The 22469-nt window shown below is 43.0% G+C and overlaps 1 pseudogene; it reads right to left on the bottom strand.

Moving 5' to 3' along the window:
* Positions 1 to 6430: 6430 nt before the first annotated feature.
* Positions 6431 to 7355, bottom strand: LOC102431718 (annotated as a pseudogene).
* Positions 7356 to 22469: the final 15114 nt, after the last annotated feature.

The following is a 22469-nucleotide window of genomic DNA, read 5'->3' as shown; positions in this document are numbered from 1 at the left end:
CTATAAGAGAAAAAAGGGATACACATGGGTTTTAGCAAAAGAGATTTCTAAGCAATAAAATCGGGAAAGGGTGGAGGAGAATGTTTCCTTACGGCAGAATGTGGGGGTTCATGAAGGAGGAAGGGGTATGAGCACCAGGATCAACATGGGAGAGGTGCATTGAACCAAGACACAAAACACTTGGGAAGCCACACTCATTAACAATTAGTTTATGCATTTTTCTATCAAATGATTTTAAATTGCATGGGGAAAACTTGTACATGGTTTAATAGGACACTAACTAGACGACTATAGAGAAGGTGGCGAAGAGCAGAGTTGGTTAGGTAGGTGGGAAAAGGCCTCAGTGATTGGGCTTTTCTCTGCTTTTCAAGTGAGCAGATAACCAACATCTCTGAAGCAGGAAGCTGGTACACAGGCCAGGGGCTCAAACGGAGCAGGGCTCTGAGCAGGAAATGGCTAAGACAGTCTTTCTAGTTGTCAGAGGAAGTTGAAGTAGACAAGACTTTGGGAAGATGTTGCTTAGTTTTTAAGACCAAATACTTCAGCTCACCTCTGAAGAAGCCCAGATGGTATCTTCAAACAAAAAGGTAAGAGGTCAAGAGGAGTAGATAAAATAATGTGTGTAGAAGCACTTTGCCAATTGAGAAGTGCTTTATAAGTACTTGCCCTGGAGTCTTGAGCTTCCTTCTAAAAAGCAAAGTTGGCTAGTTTGTTCTTTAACTATAATCCTAAATCAATAGATGGTTTTATAAATTCTTATAGTTCAAATTCTGAATGAGTGATGGTAAAATCATAGCTTTTTTTTTCTATTTGAAGCTAGGATTTTACTTTGACCATTTAACCATGTTGGCTCTTTTTAGTAACTATTTGGTGATCTATAAGCCAGCCATAATTAGTTCATGTTGTGAACTTGTGAAATAGTCCCAAAACACCAAATCAACCATGATTAGCTCAGTGATTTTAGTAGTCTGAATATTTTAAATCACATGACCATCATTATTTATTCACTCATTCATAATAATCACAAGACAGGCACTGTGTCTCTCTAAGTAGGATAAAAGTGGTAAGATGATGGAAAAGTACAGAACACTATGGACTTTAAGAAATGAAAAATATAACAGTAGGGCTACACTATATAAATCGTTTTTTGCTGAGCTCAATGAGCAAATAATTTACAGCTTTACAAACAACAACATTTGCTCTTTCTTGCCTAAGCTTCATGTTTGGCTTCATGAAGCCTGCTGAACTATGCTAGCTACATGCTTGCACTTACACGCACTTACATGTTTCCTGAATGCTCGGCTCAGCAGGGCCAAGCGTTAGCTTCTACCTTGTACCTCAGGAATATCAGGTTTCAACTCCCGTTGCGTGAATCTTGTATAACTCCCCTTGTGCCCCATTAAAATGAACACTTTCCATTTGATTTTCTTCCCGAAACCAAGGGTCTAGGGTTGTTTTCTTTTTCTACTGTTGTTAAACATCAGCTGCATCATTAGTTCCAGATGAAGGTAGACAGCTGCACTCCTGGCTGAGAAAGGTCATCATCCTGACTAGATACCAGTTTATCCATGTGATGAAAGTCCATTTTTGACAGCCTTCATTTCCTTCATTTAGCATTTATCCCTGGGGCTGGGTTTTGTGTTGCCTTTATAGACACACACACACACACACACACACACACACACACACACACACAGCCTCATTCTTTTTAGGCCCTTCTCCAGCTGTGAATTTAGCAAGGCTTCCTGCTAATGGGGAGACAGACAGAATTACAGCTCCAAACATTCCCCTGCCACTGATCCAGAACATGTGTTATCATATCACACGTTGTAAATTGACTCCAACTCGCTGCCAACAGGGCACAGGCTGCATTCCAAATATCTAAGGCCTGGGACCTTGGTTGTAAAACAGAAATATACCATGCTTCCCCCTTGAATTTGGTGTAAGCATGAAGACGTGGGCTAAATTTTTTTGGTTCTTAGAATGTGTTGTGTTCCGAAAACGTAGAAGAGTCTACAAAAATCTCTACCTTGGTGACGATGGACTTATCTTGAAGATCCCCAGTCCCCTCCATTGTGAATGTCACTTTCAACCTCTCGTTGAAGGTTCGTTAAAGGAAATAGGGGTAGGATGGAGGGGAATGCACATTTAAGATAACAAAGTGACTCTCATTCAACTGATGAGAGACATAAACAGTCTGACTATGACAGGCTCAAGGGAATTAGAAGTCTAGGATTTCAAATGCTATATAAACAGTTGCAAAATCTCTGCAATTACTCTAGAATTGAACTCCTAGCACAGATGGCAAGGTAAGGAATAGACATACATTTCCAGTTCTGTGCCATCGCATGTCAATGACCGGAGTGATTATTGATTTATTCCTTATTGAGACAAGGGTGTAGTGTGTTGACTTTTGTGACTATTAAGGACTGGGAGGAAAGAGGGCCACTAGCAACCCAGCACTGGGAACATTGTGGGGATAAGCAGGGAAGTGGGTTTAATCTCCTCAGAAGTCCCCAGCCCCAAAGTGTCTGAAGAGCCCCGTCTTGATTACCATGGTGATATCATTTCATTCCAATAATTTCACCTGACAAGGTCTCTATTGTTTCTTCACTCTTGAACACTAGCCAGCCCATCTCACAATTCGTTGATCCGATGCTTTCTCATTAGATCCTAAGAAATAGCCACACATGCACACACAGAACAGGGAGTTAATACTTTGTGACAAATGGGTGAATGCCAGAAGGTGAATCCCCAAAGCAAATACTCAAGTTTTATAGAAGAGGCTCCTGCATACTTTCAAATGAAATGAACTCTCATTACCTATGGAAGAGTTCTAGTGTAAGGGAGACATGGCCTGGTTTTCCCCACATGTATTGGCTACAATAAATAAATAAAATTGGCTAGCTGTATAATGAACCCAAATTATTTTCAAGTTGGTCTGGGATAATGAAGACACTATTCCTTCAGGAGGCCTGACTTCCAGGACCAGCTCACAGCCAATCAGCTAAGTGCCTTACACTCTCTAGGTCCCTAGTCCTGCAACAGCACAATGGAGGTATTGGGCTGGTGTTGCATCCTGAAGATCTCTCCCAGGACTCAAATCCTATGATTCTTCTCCTTCTCATTGGTCCTCTCTTCTCTGAGCTGAAATATTTTACTATACATTTTTAGGTTGATTTGCTTAATCTTGCTCAGTTAAAGCCTTTAGGGAATAAAAACAATAATGTTTGAAGGAGGAAAGTCTATCATCAAAATAAAGGAATGCTAATCTTTATATAATTTTTAAAAGTGTAATTATGTCTATATAGGATTATAATAGGTAAGAAAAATTCAAGTCTAAGTATAATGGGTGTTTTCATTTCCAGAAAGCCAAGTTATAAACAATGGCTTTAAAATTTGACTTGAATTTTATAACAATAAAGATGGATTCTTCTGAAATATCTAGACATCAGTCTATATATTAAAAATCCTTCTTGAGTAATGTTCTCCTGTGTTTATTTCTACTTGTTCTATTACAACAGATATCACGGTCAGTACTTTGCTGCAAAGGCCACTGGCTATAAGCACTTGGATTCATTGCCCTAAGTCCCAGGTCAAAGTCTGCTCTTGTTGGCAGTGAGATGAGAGCATTTAAGAACCATCTGTAGATGGGCTGGAGGAGTGTCTCCTGCCTAACTTCGAGGAGGGGTGGGTGGTGGTGGCACAAGAGGCGGACAGGAATGGAAGCGACGTTCCATGGGGAAGTGAAGGTAGGCCTCACTAAGAAGAGGACAGTTGAGCAGGAGTCAACCTTGAACCTCTTTGGGGGAAGGGCATTCCAGGCAGAATACAGCCAGAGCCCTGTGGCAACAGTGTGCCCACAAGGGCCGGTGTGGCCAGAGCAGTGCAAGAGGGAGTGTTCAGAAGAGAAGATCGGAGAACGGAGAACGGAGTGGGTATGAGGCCGATTGTACAGCGCCCCATGGACCACGCTCAATGCTTTGAAATGTACTTTTACTTCTCAGAAAGGCGGGGCGTCATGAGGGGTTTTAAGTAGAGGGCATTTCCGGGGGAGCCCTCTGGCTGCAGTGTTGAAGTTGACTGCAGGAGGGCAAGGATGAAACAAACCAGTTTGGAGGCTAATGTGGTAGTCTAGTCAGTCTGGGACTTATAGCAGCTCAGGCCAGGCGTTAGCAGTGGAGGGACTAAGACGTGTTTTCTTAACATCGATTCCATGTGGGACGTGAAACAAATAAGAGAAAGGAGCCAAGAATGACTCCAAAGTTTTTGGCCTGAGCAACCAGAAAAGTGGAGGTGCCATCAGCTGAGATGGTAATAAAATGAAATTGCCAACTCATGAACAAATCTCTGTTTTGCCTTGTTACTTAAAAAAAAAAAAGATTAGTTTGCTAAACTAGCCACTGTGTCATGCCAGTTATCATTCCAATTTACCCACAAGCTTGTTCTTTTGTGCTCACATCATTCTCCCTGCCTGTGATAATCCACCTCTTTCTTCCTCTTTCCGACCAACATAATGGGATAGTTCAAGTTCTATATACTCCAGAAAGCCTACCCTAACCACATCCCAATACTTCTGCCATTGTCTTTAATGTGCTATCTGTAATGACTTATTTAGATCAAAAACTATTATTCATGGGACCACTGTTGAGTTTGTTCCCTGAATAACTATTTTTCCTAAAGTGCTTAACATTCTTCAACTTCATTCTCCAGTTTTATTGAGATATAACTGGCGTGCCACATTACATTAATTTCAGGGATACAATATAATGATTTGATATTTGTATATCTTGTGTAATGATCACCACAATATGTCCCTCACACACATAGTTACACATGCTTTCCTTGGGATGAGAACTTGTAAGAGCTGCTCTCTTAACAGCTTTCAAATATACAGCACAGTATTATTAACCATAGTCACCACACTGTGTGTTACATCCTCGGGAGATATTCATCTCATAGCAGGAAGTTTGCACCTTTTGACCACCACCACCCATTCTACCTACCGCTCACTCCCCACCTCTGGCCAACGACCAATCTGCTCTCTGAACATCCTTCCACTTCTGATTCTTTTTACTCATCTTTTTCACCAAAAACTCACTCAAAAAATGCCACCCCAACCTGAATGACTGCTAGCGTGTTCCAGGCTCTCTTGTGCCTTTCAGCCCTTCCCCATTCACCTGCCTGTGGCTCCCGCCTTTGGTCTCCGCCAGAACCTGCTCAGACTGCTCAGCATCCCCAAATCTTGACATTTCAAGACCATTCACCATACAAGAGATTCTGAAAGCCCCATTGTTCTGATGCTCTGACTCAAGCGTTTCCCTCTGTGTTGGGCTGGCTCCTGAACCTGGGCTTTCATGTACAGACACTTCAAGAACTGCTGGCAGACTCCTGGGTGAGCTGACTCCACAGAAGTGCCTGCGTGACCTAACCACACGTAGCTCTCAGCTCCCAGGGGCGCGCTCCTGCATCTGCCAGGGCCAGCGCACCTCTCCCAGTGCTAGAAGTTCGAGAACTCCTGAAATAAATAATTGAGTGTCACTTCCACTTACTCAGGCCTGTTGTTGGTTTCCAGATATTTTTACAACAGGGAGAAAGTCATTACACTTTTTTAAAGGGGGAAGGGAACCTCAGTTTCCCCTGGGCCTCATTTCTCTCCTCTCTCCATGTGAACTGGGTTTCTCATCCAATTAAATGAGACCAACTTCCACTCCCCAAACTATACCCCTGGCCCCAACATCTCTTCTGGGCTTCATTTACTGACTGCATACACAGGGCTCACCCTGGAAATGTGTAGGCTCCTCAAACTCGGAGTAGTCAACATTGAATCACTCATCTCTCCTTCCCCCTGCTTCCCTTCTTATATTTCCTAGCTTGGTTTCTTGCACAGTGCTCAAAGCAAACAAGAACCTTGATGTCATCTTTAACTCTTTCTATTCTCTTAACAATAATGTGACTCTGAATTTTCTCTTAAGTGCCTGTCTGTGCCTCCATTCTCCACTCACAAAAGGGCCGATGGTTATCTGGAACCTTCCTTCACTCCAGCTGATCTCTATGTTGCTGCCAGTGATCCCTCTAAAACACAGATTTGATCTAATTTTCCCCTGCTTTAAAACTTCGAAAGGGTTCCTATTGCCTATGGAATCAAGTCCAAATTCTTTGCAGAGAGCACAGGCCCTCTACACTCTGATCCTTGGCCACACTTGTAGCATTCCTTTGTCACTATCCTCCACCCCAAGTCACCCTCAGCTCCAGGAATGAACTCACTGCATTCCCTAAAAATCCCCCTCAATTTCCCAATTCCATATTTTCACTATGCTGCTCTCTCTACATGTGTAGTACTTTCCCCTTTTCTTTCCTTTGCATTTCTACTCATCTTTCAAGACAAAATAATGTGAATTTATTCTTTTAAAAATAAATATGGCAATGATCACTCTATGCCAAGTGGTACATGAAGCTGTCCTAAAATATGTAACAGGCAGTCCCAGCCCTCGAGGAGCATTGGGAAGGTGTAATTAGTCTCCACAGACAAAGCCAGAACTCGCTTGTACCCATTGATAATAGAATGGGATACTGATGCAACAGTTGGGTAACCAATGTGAAGGCATACGCTGGCAACATTGCGGACACCCTCCAGGAAGTGGGAATGCAGAGTTTCCTCTGTGATGTCAGGCACTTCCGGGTTGTAGACGCTGCCATTGTCAAACACCTGCTGGATGATCAGCCCAAAGGAGAAGGGGGAGATGGTCAGCATGTTCAGCAGTATGACTGCGCTGGCTCCCACTTTGTCTCCAGTCTTAATCAGCTGTACATCACTCAGGATTTCAGTGGTGCCCCTGGAGATTTTAGTGGTGATGCCTAGAGCCTGGAAGAAGGAGGTCTTCTCTGGCCCCAGACCAGTGCTCTGGGCTGGCACAGTGACTTCACACGGGGCCATGGCACCAGCACGGGCAGCAGCTGGCACCTTATTGGCCAGCAGCATGTCCCGGATCTCAGTGGGGTCCTCCTTGGTGGACACAAAGCCCACATTCCTCCGGATATGAGGCAGCGGTTTCTTCTGAGCCGGGTTGTTTTCCAGGTGTCCTCGGATGGCCTTGCGCATCATGGTGTTCTTGCCCATCAGCACCACAGCCTTCCCGTGTAGGGACATGCGGATCTGCTGCCTCTGCTTGGAGCCCACACTGTCTGCTCCCACAATGAGGCATTTGGGATAATCATCCAGAAGTTGGATGATCTCAAGGAAGTAGTTGGACTTCCAGGTCGCCCTGTCTTCCCTGGGCATCACAGCGGTGCGTCAGGGATTGCCACGCAGGGTTTAAAGACGATGTCACTCCCACGAGGACGCCTGGCGAGAGCTACAATTTTTTTTAATATCAACTTTTTTATTTTTCAGATAAATTCAGTGTAGGTGAATCTTAGATAAATAAATAATTTTACATAACAAGTTATCTTAAAGACCATAGACATGGATTGACGAGAGAGGGAAGGAACAATTTCAATAGTGTCGAAAACGAACTATTGAGAACTTGAAATGCCATTCCAGAAAATTTTTTCTGTTTAAAAAACTTTACAACAGTGTTACTCTCCATGTTTTCATCCACATATGCTTGTGAATCTTTGTTCTCAGTGATGAATTTTGTTAAGTCTCATAATAGGAGTAGCCTGACGGATGAAAGTAGTAGCTCGTGAATATCTCTGAAGGTCACGAAACATAAACCTGATGTAAAATCTCTGTCATCAGTGATGCAGCAGCAAAAGTCCCACTGATAATATCAAATGGAGTCATAAAGTTTTCTGTCGGACTATCAGTGTACATGTATACATTAAAAAATAAATGTATTTTTCATCATCATATACTGTGCTTTTGTCGCTCGAATGAATTTTATTTCTTCAAGGTTCTTCACATACGTACACCTTAAGAGATATCAAGTAGGCGTAACATGTTCTCAAAAAATTAGGGTTGGCACGCAGAAGAATTTTGAGTCAGAGATTTTGCTGGTCTTGGCACGCACTCACAAAAAGGTTGCCCACCCCTGCTCTAGAACATTCTTACCATGTCTTTTCCCCTACAGAATCTACTGTGGCTTCCTGTAGATGACATCAGGAATATAAGTGGGAAACCAAGTTGCTGATTTCTCTATTTCCAGCCTGATGGTGGGGGGAAGAATGTTGCCCAGAACCAGAATCCGAACTCCTTCCATCAATTAGATTCTCTTAGATTAATGAGACTCTTTTCTGAAACACAACTGTTCTCTTGGAGAATGAAGCCTAGTGGTCATTAGAACACAGGGTTTTAACTAAGTAATTTGCAACATCTACTGACTGCTAAGTCCTTGGTGACTATGGCTTAAATATGCATTTAACAAAGTAATCTGAGGGCTTTCCAATTCTGAGCAATTGGAAACTTTACTTAACGTACATTGCTAAAAGGGAAACTTTTAGGGCAAAGTGTAGTTGAAGGATGACAGTCTTGTTCTGGGTGTGGCTGTATCTGTGTATGGTGCTGGGGGCATTAGGACACGGGACATTTAGGATCGTGCCCATATGGGGTAACAAGCATGCAGAAATGCAGGTAAGAGCAGACAAAAGAGGATTATCTTTCCTTTTCTTTCTTTCTTTCCTTTTATTGAATTAATTTTTGTTTAGGATTCTGATGCTATGCCTTCCTTACAAGCCATTTGTAAATCATTTGGGGTGCTCACAACCTGGATAACATGGTCACATTCAAACCCAAGCAGACTGTCATCTTCCCTGCGTGCTCCCCACCCTCACTCAGGTCAAAAGTTACTCTCCCTCTAACTTATCATACTTACCCCTGCTTCCACTTTTGGATCATTCTGCTTACAAGGAGCTAGACCAGCGGTTCTCAACCTGTGGGTCGCGACCCCTTTGGCGGTCAAATGACCCTTTCACAGGGGTCGCCTAAGACCATCCTGCATATCAGATATTTACATTACGATTCATAACAGTAGCAACATTACAGTTATGAAGTAGCAACGAAAATAATTTTATGGTTGGGTCACAACATGAGGAACTGTATTTAAAGGGCCAGAAGGTTGAGAACCACTGAGCTAGACTGTCCCCTCTCTAAAAACCTACCCATCCCTCATTCATTTATCCAGTCAACAACCATTCATTAAAGACCCGCATTTGCAGGACCACGCTGGGACAGGGCACAAGCACCAGTGAGCACCAGCATGGTCTGGACATTAACCTGGCTCTTGTCCAGGGGCCTCTTCCTCCAGGAAGCCGTCGTTAATAGTCTGACCAACACTTTCTGAACAAAAAAGCAAATCATCCCCTGGCGTGAGCTATGACAATGGCTCAGGATATTGGAAATCCAGTCTGCTCTGGAACATGCAGTTGAACATCCCCACTTTTGTACCCCACAGCCACACTGTTCCAAAAGTAAGGACTAAGGAAAGCGGTGTTTTCCTCAGTGTGGAGTGCTGAGATAAGACTAGACCTCAGGTGGCCCCAGGACAGTGGGGCTGAGGGTGAGAAAGTCACAGCGACCGAAAGCGCCAAACTCAGCCGCTCTTCCGGAGCAGTAACTCATTCTCACGCCAGGGACTCTAACCCAGAAACCCATTCTGCTCAACGCTGGGTGACTTTTGCTTTTATTTTACGTTGAGTTTACAGATGCTACTACAAGATTTCAAAACTAACGGGATATAAATAACTTTGGACAGGGTTCAGAGAAGAACCACTGTGAGAACCACCATGACTAAAGTGTGGGCAACGGTATCTATTAATAGACAAAGAAACTGAAATCACTGAGCTCGAGGGAGAGAACGTTTTTGGACCGAACAGCGACCTTTACTGGATACAACGTCACAGGAGCCCGAGGACCAATAGGAAAAGGACCTAGTCTTCGAGCCACTCCATTCTAGAAACTCTGTTTTTTTTACAAGAGGTGATAGAATTACTCATATATTTTTTAAATGTAAAGTGAAGAGAAATGAAAGGTTTCTAAATTCTACCCACAGTGGCTTATACAAAAAGCAGGAAGGAGCCTCTGTATTGAGAGTGGTAAAGGTTTTAAAAGTTACTCATAAAATATACTTAATGCCGCTGAACTATACACCTAAAAATGGCCAAAATGGTAAGTTTTTTGTTATTTATATTTTAAATGCACACACACACACACACACACACACACACAATCCATGAAAGAAAACTAGAGCTAACATGCCTCCAAATGCTAAATAATGTCACTTTTAGGAACATTCATATCTCACAGCACCCCAAATAACTCACTCGCCTGTTTTTCTAAGACTCTGGTAACATCTTTAGTTTTCCTGAAAAAGCAGAGGAGAACTGGAAACTGTTGGAAGATGGACCTTGGCTTGAACCCAGATGCAGCATGAGGATGCGACGGCTGATCCCTGTCATCTCCACTTGGCTGTATGTAAACTTCAGTCAAGGCTGGGAGCAGAATGCCAGTGCTGCCCGGAGGGCGGGACCATGGTTCTACATCAGGCAAGCATGTCCCTTTGAACTGAGCCTACACTCTATTTTCCCCCTTCCAGATCCCCTTTCCTCTCTTAATTGCCCCCAAAGTTAGATCTCCCTTCCAGCTTTACTCCTGGAACAATCAGTGGGCAACTCGTTTGTAAACTGAAACTACAGGGAGCTGTACACTTGCCTTCAACTATCTTGAAGAGTAGAAGAATTACTGACTTTTCTTGCCCTGCTTCAAACCAGAGGTCTTTACTAGTTTCAATTATCTGGGAATTTATTTTATTTTATTATTAAAACAACTCTTGGCACCTTGTAAAAACCAGGAAAGGATTCCTGCAAAAGAATTTACATCGCCCTACCTAGCTCAGTGGATAGAGTGTCAGCTTGCGGACTGAAGGGTCCCAGGTTCGATTCCAGTCAAGGGCACATGCCCAGGTTGTGGGCTCAATCCCCGGGGGGGGGGGTGCAGGAGGCAGCCAATCAATGATTCTCATCATTGATGATGTTTCTCTCCCTCTTTCTTCCTCCCTGAAATGAATAAAAATATTTAAAAAAAGAAATTACATAAAAAAATCTTTAATAAATTAAAAAGACTTGAAAACTATAGTGTCTCTCATTTCCCTTTTGTAACTTCCTTTGCGTTATTTCCGTGGGAATCATATCTGTGTATTAGCTGTAAGTAGATGCTCATGTTTTCTTAGGCCTCTGCTCTGGGCATGACTAGATGGGCCAATGGGTGATTAATAATTCCTGATGCTGCCTGGGTACTGTGTTTATCAACAGAAATTTCAGAGCCTAATGAGTTTTGGAGATTATTTTCAGGGCCAATTGGTTACTTCAAAATGATCGTGCTCTCTCATCTGCTATTACAGCAGACATCCTGCCATGAATTAAAAAAAAAAAAGGACTTTTTGATTTTGGGGAAATAAGGTGAACCCTGCCCTTATGGCCATTTTAGAGCAGAAACGGAGAATCTCATTTCAGTAAAAGGCATAGAACTTTTGAAATTACGGTAAGAGCTGAGAGGAGGGAAGTTATTAATTTCTCCAGTTCACTGTATCTCAAGACCATAACCCAGCTCAACAATAAAAGTATCCAAAATTTGGGTCCAGGAAAAGTATTCCTGCATGAGGAATTCAACTTGAAAGAGCAGAAGCCTGCCTCCTAGTTTTGCTCCCATACAGTCTACCCCGAAAACCACGAGAGGAGTTGAGAGGCAGGGAGAAGGAGAGGGGAAGCAGAAATGAAAGGGACTGAGGATTAGCTAAATGCTCAGTCTCATCTACTAATGGACAGAAATGTCTTAACTATGAGATTTAAAGGAACACACCCCAGATCTAACAAAATCTTGAATAAACAATGCTACCTCGACGTCCAGCTCCAGCCTCCTTTGCAACTTAACAAGTGCTCAAAAAAACGTATTCACTGTTGTGGCAGTTTTTAAAACGGGATATATATACTTTTTTTTTTTTTTTTTAGAAAAAGAAGATTCTTTGTATCATGCCTCCCAGTTAGAAAGTATAGACCCATTCAGCTTTAAAAAGGAAGGAAATTCTCACACGTGTTACAAGACAGATGAACACTATACTACATTAAGCCAGTCATGAAAGGACACTTACACAAGGTACATAGACTAGTCAATTCTTAGTCCCGGAGAGGAGACTGGTGTGGTTGCTGGGGCCTAGGGGAGGGGAAGATGGGAGTTATTGTTTAACAGGTAGAGTCTGTTTGGGAAGGTGAGAAAGTTCTGGACATGGAAGGTAGTGATGAATGTACCTCATGCTATAGAACTGTACAATTGAAAATGGTTTAAATGGTAAACTTGAAGTTAGGTATATTTTACCACAATTTAAAACATTTTTTAGAAAGTGTAGACCCTCGTTGGGTGACAGTTCTCCATGCTGGCTCTTTTGTCGATGTTTTCACATACTGTAATCTATGGCTGGTGCCCAACACACAGTGCGAGACTCGTGAATTCGGTGTAGCTCGTAGTGAATGCCTTTTGAATCTCCACTGGGAACTTGCCAGCGACTTCCTGGCGCGCACCTGCAGTTTGCAAGCGGCCTGCTGCAGGCAGAGGTGCACCGTGTCTTTTTACAGTTAGCCTTGAGCAAGAATTGATTAAACGCTTGATAAATGGCATCTTAGAAGACGGTGCTTTCCCCCTGCTTTGCCACCCCGGTTCCCTCCCTCATGAACACCACATAAAGAGTGACAGTTTGTAATGTGTTCTTTTTTAAGTATTTGCATCAAGTTGGACGGGAGCTTCATTCCTCTTCTGAATACAAACAGGCCACTTTCCACCCTGGGAACGTCCCTCATTACAGCCAGTCTGGGTACCAGCCTATTAAAGAGCTTCTTCTCCAGCCACGAAACCAGCGGCTAAGGTGCAAAGGGACATTTCCGGCACCTCTTCCCCCTAATATGGTCTTCTCTGGGGGAGAGTGTGGGGGAGCACCTAGGAAATAAAGCTGGCTGGTCCCCAAGTTCCTCTTTCTATTTCTGTCATTTTCACTTCCCCTCCCATCAGAAATCCCCATGTGGTGGCGTGCTTTCTCCTCTCCCTTCCCTGTCATTTCCGTGTCACTGGTCCCCTGAGACCCTGCTGGGCCTGTCCCCATCTACCTGCTCCTGCTACTTTCTCTGTCTTCACATCTTGAGTTCCCTTTCCCCCAAGGCGTTGGCAGGCTGTTTCTATAACCAAACCCAACTCTACTTTCAAGAGTACCCTTTGCATTTGCAATCTGGTCAGCGGTCAGCAGTCCCCGGCACTTTTTCACACGGCGGACATCGGGTAGGGCAGTCAGGCCTGCCTTCTGGCTGCGCTCATTTGGTAGCGACCACCAGACATCTGGGGGAAGGTGGCCTTCCCGGGTGCTCTCTGGCTAGTCAAAGAGGAACTGCATAGAAAAGGCCTGACCTCCCCCTGTTTCTTGGAGCTACAGGTCCCCATTTCACCTCGATAGCACCTTTTGGAAAAATAGAAATAAAATTGAGTTTTACAGGGTAAGCGGCCTCTGAAGCCTAAAATCCCAACAGGCCCTTTGCTATATCTGTCAAAAGTCCCAATCCTATACAAGCTTTTGTTTTTATTTATTTATTTTTATTGATTTCCGAGAGGAAGGGAGAGGGAGAGAGAGAGAAACATCAATGATGAGAGAGAATCATTGATCAGCTGCCTCCTGCATGCCCCACACTGGGGATCGAACCCACAATCCGGGCATGTGCCCTGGCCGGGAATCAAACCAGTGACCTCCTCATTCGTAGGTCAAGGCTCAACTGCTGAGCCACGCCGGCCGGGCCTATGCAAGCTTTTCAATCCCATCTCAGTTAACTGTTTGAATGACTGACTTGGCACTGAAAAACCCTTCTGTGTCTTCTCATTTTAGCGTGCTGGCAGAGTTAACCCTCACTCACTCATACCCTACTGTTCTGGAATGTACACAATTGTCTGGACATGCTACACTAAAGTGTATTTCTTCACTTTATAAAAAAAAAAAAGAGCTTGCCCTTTGTAGTGGTTATAAATCTCAGTCCCCAAACTCACTTTTGCAAGAAACAGAATTTTATTTTCCATTTCAAGCCCCATCCTATAGATGGGGATTTAACCCCGCCCTTTCTGAGGCTCTCCCTCCCTGTTTCCTACGGCTGTGCCAACCCTCCAGGGGCTTACATAGTTTCAGGGGCATGTGCATTGGTCCTCTGTTCACAGAAGGGACCTGCTGCAAAGATGCCTGCCCAGGTCTGGACCTCTTGGCTGCCTCAGGGCCATGTTTGGACATGGGGATCCTTGCCCAACTACACACTTCATAGTCATTTCTCTCTGGGGTCTTGCCTTGTCCTTAGCGGTGCAGCTAAGAAGCAGAGTACAGGACCCCTCAACTCTCAGGGCCCCCAGTGTTCCCTCTATTCCCTTTTCCTCTCAGCCTGGGTGAGTTTCTTTTAAATAGCAGGGAAGTCTTCCATCCATGTTTCTGGCCAAGACGTTTTGACTATGACCGCTGATCCTCCCTGTACCCCTTGGCATTTAAACCAGCAGCTTACCTATAACCAGGAATTGACTACCCTTTCTAGGGCTCAGGACGTTGAAACAAAAGCCGGGATTTCTGCTGTATGGGGCTGCCACTTAACCAGCGAGCACAGGCCACACCTGAAAAGTGAGATAAAGAACCCAACTATAACTTCCGATCACAATTTTAGCAGTGGTTTCTAAACACAAACAACAAATGTGATCATTACAAATGATTTTTAGATATCTAACTGATTAAAGAAAACCCTTCTTTCTCCAAAGTAGTTGTCAAGTATATATAAAGTTGTATTTCTTTGAAATTAGTTCAAGTGTTATTCGAACTCTCTTCTCTGGAGAAAACTAGCCAGGCCTTTTCTAAGTTCATAGATAATATCCCTTCTGTACTTTAGGACCATGGAGCAGGCCCAAATCTATGGCTTGCTTACTAATTTTCATAACTAAGAATGTGGAGCAAAGTAATTATGAACATCTAACAGGGTATAGAAAAACCTATTTTTAAAATTGTTACTTTAAGGCCAGAGTTTACATTCAGCACTATTTTGTATAAGTTTCTGATGTACAGCATAGTGGCCAATCATATACCTTACACAGTAATCCCCCCCCCCATACTTCCAGTACCCACCTGGCACCGTACATAATTATTACAAAATTATTGACCACACTTCCCAGGCTGTACTCGACATCCCGTGACTGTTTTGTTAACTACCAATGCGTACTTCTTAATCCCTTCACCTTTTCCACCCAGTCCCCCAACACCCCTCCTCTTTGGCAACCACCAGTCTGACCTCTGTCTGAGTCTATTTCAATTTTGTTTGTTCGTTTACTTTGTTCTGTTGACTCCATATATCAGTGAAATCATATGGTATTTGTCTTTCTCTGATTGGCTTATTTCACTACCATAATACCCTCAAGGTCCATCCATGCTGCTGCAAATGGCAAGATTTCATTCTTTTTTCATGGTAAATATTCCATCATATATATGTACCAAACATTTTTATGTTTTTAAAATTATTTTATTTTTCTATTTCTGTTTATATTTAATATTTTGTATTAGTTTCAGGTATACAATGTATTGGTTAGACAGTCACATCTTTTAGAAAGTATTCGCCCCAATATTTCCAATATCTGCCTAGCACCATACATAATTATTACAATATTATTGACTGTATTCCCTAAGCTGTACTTTACATTCCCGTGACTATTTTGTAACTACCAATTTTGTACCACAACTGTTTTATCCACTTGTCTATTAATGGGCCCTTGGGTTGCTTCCATATCTTGGCTATTGTAAGTAATGCTGCAATGAATATAATTTTCAAATTAGTGTTTTGGGTTTCTTTGGATATATACCTAAACGTGCTATCGCTGGGTCAGAGGCAGTTCCATTTTTTATTTTTTGAGACCCTCCATTGTGTTTTCATCCTAAATATCATTGTGTTTTCATCCTAAATATCATTCCCAACTCAAAACCGTCCAAGCAGACTTTTAATTTGGCAGAGAACTGTGGCTATGACAATGCCTCATGTTTCACTTATTGATGTGTTCCATTTCTATAGAAGTTGCTACTTCAGGAGTACTTAAAGATAATTTTGTTTTAAAGGCATTAATGTACATTCATATACGAACTTACAGTTTACAGAATGATCTCTATCTGTTATCTTTTTGTATCCTCATAATCACTATAAGTAGTTGTGGTTTTTCAAGAGTAGCTGCAGCTGACACTTGCCTACAGGTAAGTGCTGAGCCAAGGGCTTCCTTAAGGAGGGGATTTCCAGCTAGTTCTCTGGCAGATGCTTGCCATCTACCTATGAGACTAACCACAATTCCTCCATTTTTTATTTTTAAAATTATTTTATTCTATTGATTGGTTGATTTTTTAAAATATATTTTTATTTCAGAGAGGAAGGGAGAGGGAGACAGAGATACAAACATCAATGATGAGAGAATCATTGATCGGCTGCCTCCTGCACGCCCCCAACTGGGGATCGAGCCCGCAACCCGGGCATGTGCCCTTGACTGGAATCAAACCTGGGACCCTTCAGTCTGCAGTCCGACGCTCTATCCACTGAACCAAACCAGCTAGGGCTGATTGATTGATTTTGAGAGTATGTTTATGAAAGCTGGTGACAGTGAAACAAGGACCTAGGATAGGAGAAGCAACAGGAGAGAGCCTAGACGGGTCTGCTTTGGCTCATTGGAAAGTCAGGGGAAAAGGGGCCTTAGAGACAGGTTCAGGGGCTTAGCCCAGGATGAGGTGCTACTGCCCATTGCTCCCCTGGTTGCAAGTTTTGTGGGGTCTCCTAGAGTTTGAGAAATGCAAGCCTGACGGGGAAGAAAGGTGTGGGTGTGCTCCCAGGAGGGAGAGCCTCCTCCATTTTTAAAATGTGTGAATAGCATTGCTTTCAGTGTATTACATGTTGAGAAATAGAATGAAGTGGTTCTGAAAATGTACTAAGTGTCATAAAATGGATCAGTGGGAAAAGGCAGAGTCATAATTTATATGTAATTTAATTATATGTCACAATCAAAACTTCAAATAATAAGGCTGCCTCCAACATGGGGATTGAGCCCCAAACCCGGACATGTACCTTGACTGGGAATCAAACCGCCAACCCTTTGATGCTTGGGATGAAGGCCAACCAACCGAGCTATACCGGCTAGGGCAGTATTCCTGAATTTTTACAACTCAAGAGAGAAAGCAAGAGGGCAAGCAAGAGAGAGAAAGGTGGAGAGAGAAAGGTGGAGCCTTAGAAATCTTGGCTTTCTATCGGAATTTCCTCTCCTTGGATAAAAGATAAGAATAGAACACTTGAGAAAAACGAACAATTAACATAGACACACACACACACACACACACACGCACACACACACACACACATACACACACACCCCACAAATGACTGTAAGAGCTCTTCCTTTTTTTTTTCCTCCAAAATTTAAATGGCAGACTTTTTTATTCAACTTATTTTAAAGTTCAAGATGACATCGCCATTTGAGAAGTTATACCAGAAACTAGCAGTTACCTTTAACACTGTCTTCCTTCCTCAGCCTCCACCCCCACCTCCATCCCATCTAACCAATCATCAAGTCTTCTCTATTCAACCTGCAAAAGATGTTTACAATCTGTCTACCTTGCCCAGCTGGCTCGGCTCAGTGGTTGAGCATTGACCTATGAACCAAGTGGTCATGGTTTGATTCTCAGTTGGGGCACATGCTCAGGTAGTGGGCTCGATCCACAGTTGGGGGCGTGCAGGAGGCAGCTGATCAATGACTTCTTTCTCATCACTGATATTTCTATCTCTCCCTCTCCATTCCTCTCTGAAATCAATAAAAAATATATTTTAAAAATCAAATAAAATCCGTCTACCTCTCCCATTCCTTGCCCAACCCAAGCCTCCCACCACTTCTCACCTGTATTATTACCTAAACATAACCTGTCTCCCCACCCCTAGTCCTGCTCCCCTTCCACACCACACACCAGCAGCCTCCCAGATGGGACCTGCCCCTGCAGAGTGCACGGGCGAGCTGTTGGGTGTGGGAAGAAAATCTCAGGGCTTTTATTTATCGCATTCTTTAAAATGACTGCTTTCCCATATTTTGTATAACACACATAATATTCTTTAATAACAAACATACTTGTAATTAGCATGCAGGTTTTAAATGTTTTATTATTGATAGAGGTACATGATTTAAAAAGTTTTGTGGTCACTACTCTACACAGCGGTCACATTTTAAAAATCCAGATCTAATCATGTTATTTCTTTTGCTTACACTACTCAATGGCTTTCCATTGTCCACAAAGTCCCAAATCTGTGACAGTTCCTACAAACCCGAAGGATCGATCTACTTCTCTGGCCCCCCTACAACCTACTCCCTTTCCTGGGCGTGGGGCTGTCTCATTGCCTCCCCCTCCTCCTTTGAAGCATGTTTTTCCCATGGGAAATCTTCACACGCATGGTTCCCTCTACCTCCACGAAGCTTTAGGTCTACTTTTAATGTTGTTTTCTTCCCTGACACCTGCACACCGACACCATCCCACTCCGATCCACAAGGTCATTTGGTGAAACTCTTAGTGCCCTGCATTTTTGGTCATGGTAGCTAGTGCAACCGCTATGATATATTTTGTTCAGTCTTCCACACTAAGCCATAATCTCCATGAAACTTGTTTACCATGGTACCCTTAGCACCTAATAAGCACCCAATGAAGATTTATTGATTGCAAGAGTGAATTAAAGTACCAACATTCACCCCCTCAGATTGTCTCCTCACTGCCCTGCTCAGGACCCCTTGCCTTTAGGGCTCAGCCCAATGAACCTGCTGTTTCTCTATGAAGTCTTTTGAACTGTCCCTGGGCAGTTACTCATTCACCTGGACTCCCAGCACCCTGGGAAAAATTTTATTACAGCACTTATTGACATGTAAGTGTCTACTTCCATTTCAGTTTGTGCATCAAGATTTGTTATCTTTAGGACTTGGACCTTGTTATCACCTTTGTGAATGGTGTAAAGGAGGCATTTCATAAGTGACTAGAGATCTCTGGTGTTCCAAGATTTTTTTTTTAAAAAAAGTTTCAGCTTGCTTAATTTTCATAATTCTTAAAAAGTTACAACTATCCTTTGAACAAGGCAAACACTCTGGGTAAGGTATCTTCATAAGCTTTACTGAGACATATTAAATGCTCATACCCTACCCTTCTTGAGAACTGCCTTTATCAGGGGGTGGAAAGAGAATTAACAGGCTGCCTCATTGTGCTTTCCCCCCCTCCCTCTTAGAGAAACTATTTTAAAAGAGAGGGTAACTCAGGGACTGAGTGTGAACCTGGAATAAATAGCAAAGAGTACAATGGAAGTTGCTTTTGTCCACATACACACAAGGGCATAAAAAAGGAGAAAAGGGAGAGAAAAGGCATACCTCATGCTCTTTGTGGTGATTACACAAAATGGAAATATAAGAATTTTTAAAAAATGCTTTCTTGGGACTCATGACAGGAGAAACTTAAAACAGGGCAAGTGATTGGTTTTCTGTTAGGACACCAACCTCATATAGATAGATCATTTATATTCATACTTCTTCCTCCCTGAATAACTTGGTCCCAAACCCAGTTTAGTTGACCCATATAGTATCTACAAATAGGAGATTCTTAATCTTAGCCCCTGGGCTGCTTAACTTTTAAGCTTGGATCCTAATAAGGGTTCGACTTGCTCACTTCAGTACCAAGAGCTGCTGTGGAACAGTTACCATACATGGGCAGAGAAGCTGTGAGGAGGGAGGGGGCGGGGAGCACGCTGCCGCAGCGGCAGGCGCAGCAGTTACATAACCACAAGGGGAGTGCTGCGAAGGGAAGGCGCTTTCTGCCTTCCTTACACGAACTAAATCCTAAAACTTCTAAAAGACTCCTAACATGCACATCTGAGTTGCTGGAGTTAGTAGCTCAAATACAATTAGGCCCAGAACATCAGTTCAATCTGCTGGTTTTATGGGCTGCTATTTTAAATAACTTTTGTTGGTGTCCTCAAGAAAAAGTTGTAGAAATGTATGTGTGGTAGGTTTCAGTAATAACAGAATAAATGTCATTTCCTTTTTCATTGACCATGAGTTGTGAATGCTGATCTGCAGACAGTCCCCAAACGAGCTGCATTCCAATAGTTCGTTTCTAAGTCAGTTGTTAGGCACTTGGGACATAGTTTCCCATAGAAACAATTTTAGAGCTGGTGGTTCAGATTTCCAGATATGGCCAAAGAAGCCCATGAACACGTGAGAAATTTTACCGCAGACCCTGACCACTATACGGAATAGTGTTTTACTATTATGTGTCCCCTCTTCTGGGATTCCTGTCTCACCTTCCCTTGTCCTGGAAGGAGTAGACAGTGTCCTGAATATAGATGCTGCTGGTTGGGAGGCCATGGTGAAGGGGAGGAGGAGAGACAGGGAAAGGAGGCTCCCCAGCAGCAAGGACTCCAGGGTGAGAGTGAGGTCTGGTGGAGCCCAGGCCCTGGAAGGCAGTGACACCTGTCATTGTATTTGAGAGCATATTTGGAGGTTCTAGCAAGGGAGTGCAGCTGCTCGTATACCCTTGACCGAAGACCAGTCCTCTCCGCTGGGGGGAAGGCAGTCCTCTTCCACCGAGCACACAGCTTCGGGAGGGATGCACATGGATTGGTGAGGGAGGGGGACACCCGCCCAGGCAGATCCTTGGAATCAACCCTGGTGATCAATAGGATGACAGATGTCTCAGCCAGATCACCCTCACATCCACATCTGTGATTGCATTTGCATAGAATATTTTCTCCTGGCAAGAACTTCCAAAATGTTCTGAGTGATATAACCATCTCCCATTGAATACATATTCAGAGCTAGATCACAGCATTAATTGCTGTGTCTGTATTATTTCATTCCATTCTCCCAATTCAACATCTGTGAGGCTAATTGTTCTATCTGCATTTAAGAAAGTGGGCATGAAGGTGTAGGGATGTTAGTAGCTTGCCTAGATTCAAGCAGTTAGAGCCCACATAACTTGAACCCAAACTTGTTTGACTCCAAACCCACTACCCCACACTGTTTTCACATGAGCTGGCATTATCGCCGGAGGCCTCATGAAGAATGCTGGACTTGAGCTGGACCCGGAAGAAATGGGCTTAGATACAGGATATATCTGATGAATGGCTCAGATGAGCAAAATTTGCATGCTAATGATTCTAATTAAGAGACCAAACTAGCTTGATTTGTTTCATGTTACAAGAAATGGAAAATAAGATTGGGAAAGTGGTGGACAGATGCTGCAGAGACCTTTAGAATTTCTGCTATAACTTATCTTTTGAACAAGTAATTCAGAGTTTGAAATAAAGTTTATAGAAAGGAACAAAGAAAAAACCCCTCTCGCATAGGTAACCACTGTTTATAAGTTTCCTGTACATTCTTTCATTTTTTGTGTGCATATATACAAGCAATTATAAATGTATATATCCTATTTTCACCTTTAGTAAGACTAGAGGCCCGATGCACGAAATTCAGCATGGGTAGTGTCCCTAAGCCTGGCCAGTGATCTGCCGGCCTCGGCCTCCCTTCCCAGATGTTCAGTGCACATAATAGCGAGCAATTGAACTTCCGGTCTCCTGGTCAAACTCCCATGGAGACAATTTGTATATTAGGCTTTTATATATATAGAAAGCATATGGCAGTAGAAACTTTGAATAGCAATAATTTATATATGTAAGTGCCCATCAGCAGATGAATGGATTAGAAAACTGTGGTACATCTACACAATGGAATACTATGTTGCTGTAAAAAAGAAGGAATTCTTACCATTTGCAACAGCATGGATGGAACTGGAGAGCATTATGCTAAGTGAAATAAGCCAGTCAATGAAAGAAAAATACCACATGATCTCACTCATTTATGGATAATAAAGACCATTATAAACCGATGAACAAAAATATATACAAAGGCACAGCAGCATTGAACAGACTGTCAAACTACAGCGGGAAGGCCAGGGAGGGTGGGAGGGGGGTCAGAGATCAACTGAAGGACTTGTATGCATGCATATAAGCATAACCAATGGACACAAGACACTGGGGGGTAGGGTAGGCCGGGGGAAGGTCAAGGGGGAAAAAAAAAGGAGACATATGTAATACTCTTTGTAATACTTTAAGCAATAAAACAAAATTAAAAAAAACAAAAAAATAAAAAATAAAAACACCACAATCCTATCCTATCTAATAATAGACAAACATGGTAATTAACCATACCTCCGCTACACTTCCCATAGGCTAATCAAGGTGATATGCAAATTAACTGCCAACCAAGATGGCGGCCGACAGCCACGCAGCTGAAGTGAACATGAGGCTTGGTTGCCCCGGCGATGATGAAGGAAGCCAAGGTTCCCCGCCTGCCGTGGCCCAGCTCTAAGCTACACTCTAAGCAACAATGTTTCAATTATAGAAGCTAAACAAACTCCAGATACTTGCTTTCAGCCATC

The sequence above is a fragment of the Myotis lucifugus genome, unplaced genomic scaffold (assembly GCF_000147115.1).
Source record: "Myotis lucifugus unplaced genomic scaffold, Myoluc2.0 scaffold_1, whole genome shotgun sequence".
Classification (NCBI taxonomy): Eukaryota; Metazoa; Chordata; class Mammalia; order Chiroptera; family Vespertilionidae; genus Myotis; species Myotis lucifugus.
The sequence above is the reverse complement of the archived record's forward strand: the minus strand, read 5'-3'. Positions and strand labels throughout refer to the sequence as shown.